Below are 3,199 nucleotides of genomic sequence, written 5' to 3'. Positions count from 1 at the left end.
CGGCTCGAAGGGAACCGACAAGCCAGGGCCCATGACGCTCTCCACCGGTCCAGAGCGCACCACTTCACTCCACGGCCGGACAACCCTGATGGCGCCCGGCGGTGGTGGTCCTGGCGGGGGAGGGGGCGCATCCACAGGCGTGAGTGTGCCGCCGGACGGCAGCGGCGAGGGGGCAGGGGGACGACAGGGGGAGGGGGCGCCAGCGGTCCACAACCCTGTCCATCCACCGGAGATGGGCTCTGCCTTACCTTGCAGTCTCTGGCAATATGCTCCCAACCATTGCAGCGAACGCACAAGGTCTCATTGGTGCAGTCCCGCGAGATGTGGCGGTCGTCTCCGCAGTTGTAGCAGCATCCATGGAGGGCGGCCGGGATGCGAGTCCGTGGCAGCCGACAAGTGGGGAGGGTCGGCGAGAGTTGCCGCCGCGTGGCGGGCGGGGGTGGGGGGGAGGTCGGGCTGCGGGGGCACCGGCTGGTTCTGGTTTGCCATGCCCCTGCTTGAACATGCAGAGGAGCAGGGGGCGGGTTCTGGCCTGCCCCGCCTTGGACGATTGGGCCCATCGTCGTGCCGAGAACCCCGGGGACGACGATGGTGGAGCGAAGGGTGGCCGTGGGCGCGCAGACGACGGTCCCGATGAGGAGGAAGAGGAGGCCCAGAGAGAGACCCGCGAAGCCATGGCGGGGAGACGGTGGACGCCGGCGCCGGGATGGCGACCGGTGGGTGGGAGGTGGCCGCCGGCACCGGAGTGGTGGCCGGCGCGGGTCGTGTCCGCCGGGACCGGGGTGGCCGCCGGCGCTCAGAGGAGGAGGCGCTCAGAGGAGGAGGCGTTTATTATGTAACCACAAGGTCTTGGAGTACTACAGAGCCCAAGGTAAGATGACTGTGTAATCCGGGTTTAGGGAAAGTGACAACAGCGCAAAAAGTAACATCGGCCACTTGAGCAGAAGTAGGTATTAGAGCATGCGCACTGTGTTCTTTATCCGGTCTCGATCCTGAACGCTGCATCTTCTTGAGATGCTATCTCCATAACAAAGGGGATGCTGCGATGCTGCAGATTGGAAGGAACGACCTAACCTTGATCATCTTCACTGCCTTTCTGTTGCCTCTCTTCTCTTTATTTCCTTCCAGTCTGCCCAGTGAAGAGGACATACAGCAGAATAGCAGATTGATCGTTGAGTCTGTCAAGGAGTAGGCACGGCGTTGGGCTAGTGCTGGTGCCACTGGCTTAGACAACATATTACCTGTAACCTGGGCTCGTGTACTTGGGGCTGAGCACCCCCTCTCCCCTCTGCTCATCGGCACCCTAATCACCGCCTGTCTGTGTACGGTGTGTGGGCTTGCCCAACTGTTGTATTCTTTTCGCCTTCTATCAATGCAAAATAGGTAGATCAAAGCCATTAATTTCACATGTCTTTACTTACAAATGTTATCTCTATTAAACAACGTATTGTTGGCCAGCAACCAAAGAAAATAATGAATTCTAGGACTAGGAGGGGCATGCAATTGCCAAACAGCCGTCACATTTGTGATCAACTATTTCTGCCAATAGAGTTTATTTTGACTGATGACGTCCCCAAGATGAAAGTAAAACACTAATTTTTTGTTATAGCCATATATCGATTACTTCATCGCGTAAATACTGAGTGGCTCGGTGGTCTCGACATTGGCGAATGTAGCATAGTTGCCGTCGAAGCACCTTGTGCCCTCGCACGTCATCTTGGCAACCAGCGCCCCCTCATCTCGATGTCCGACCCGCACGCCATTGTCACACACCAACTTCCTGCCTTTCGTCCTGTGCCCGTAGTAAGACAGCCCTTTGCATGTAAGAATGTACTCACCGTACACAAAGTGCGGCCGCGGGATACCATGCGTCCCGAAGTTGTAGCGGTGGCTCCACCGCTGCCCCTCTTCCAGAACCCATACGTTACAAAACCAAGCCTTCCATGCACCTCGCCCAGGCGGTAGTGATCGCGTGGGACGGGTACTGGTGTGGTAGAGGAGGCGACACACTCGTCCATGAGGTCAAATGGCACGATCTTCCCGATGTCGTCGGCCTCCGTGACCTTAACCCAGTATGTTGTGCCATCGACGCTGACGATGCCAGCAGCGTGGTTGAAAGTCGCGTCGCCATGCCCGACTAGTACCTTCCACCACGTGGCCTCCCCCTATGGTGAGCACGTAAACAGCGCCGAACTCGTTGACCCCATCGTTGCCTCCCGAGACATGCACCAACTTGTATCGTCCCGTGATCGGGTGGTATGCGAAGCTGTACGAGTCGCCCCTGACCCCTGTTCTGCCAGCCATGGTGCCCGACATAGTGCAGCCGTGGGACGACCAGCGTCTCTACGGTGGCCGGGTTTAACAGGGTAAAGGCGCCGCCTTGCACACTGTTGTCACACAAGCAGAGCAGACCATTGCAGGTGCCGATGAGCTCCATGCCTTCGTAATGGTGGCGCCAGGGATCGGATGCCCTCCATATCTCGGTGCAGCTCCCAGTTGTGGACGTCGGCGACGGCATTGTCCATCGCTCGTCCAATGCCTCGACCACCTCCCCTCCTCGAAGTGGGTGGGGGCTCGGGGTAAAAGAATCCACGGCGCCGAAGGCATCAAGGAACACTGTGTCTAACCCGGGGGCATGGCTAGCTTGCTAGTCATCCCTCGTGTTGCAAAGCTATTTAATCCACACGACTCTCGGCAATGAATATCTCGGCTCTCGCATCGATGAAGAACGTAGCAAAATGTGATACCTGATGTGAATTGCAAAATCCCGCGAACCATCAAGTCTTTGAACGCAAGTTGCGCCCGAGGCCACTCGGCCGAGGGCCGTTTTTCTTCTTTTCCATCAAACACGGTGCCTTGTGCTGTTCTACAGATTAGAAGAAGATCAAAGGTCTCCCCTAGCACAGCTGAACCGATGAATATATGTACTAGAGAAAATTATATTTTTCGTCCCTCAACTTTCGATGGAGTCTAAATTTGGTCCCTTAACTTTAAAACCGGACAACTTGCACCCTCAACTACCGAAACAGGACAAGGTTCATCCCTGGTCTCGGCTTCGAACGGTTTTGGTGCTGACTCACTCCGGTTTTGACCGGTGCTGACTTAAATACGTGTATATATTTCAAATCCGTGAATCTTTTGAAATTAATGTACTTTTTTCAAATGTGTGTACTTTTTCACGTTCGCGTAAAAATTTCAC

At 55.9% G+C, this 3,199-nt stretch overlaps 1 non-coding gene across 1 annotated transcript; it reads left to right on the top strand.

Annotated features, from left to right (window-relative positions):
* Positions 1–2,686: 2,686 nt before the first annotated feature.
* On the top strand, positions 2,687–2,841 carry LOC123072059 (5.8S ribosomal RNA). Its single transcript, XR_006434821.1, has one exon. It is a non-coding gene; the product is annotated as a 5.8S ribosomal RNA (ribosomal RNA).
* The last annotated feature ends 358 nt before the right edge of the window (positions 2,842–3,199 follow it).

This window comes from Triticum aestivum, chromosome 1A, assembly GCF_018294505.1.
Source record: "Triticum aestivum cultivar Chinese Spring chromosome 1A, IWGSC CS RefSeq v2.1, whole genome shotgun sequence".
In the NCBI taxonomy this organism is placed as follows: domain Eukaryota; kingdom Viridiplantae; phylum Streptophyta; class Magnoliopsida; order Poales; family Poaceae; genus Triticum; species Triticum aestivum.
This window is presented reverse-complemented; position numbering and strand designations above follow the sequence as displayed.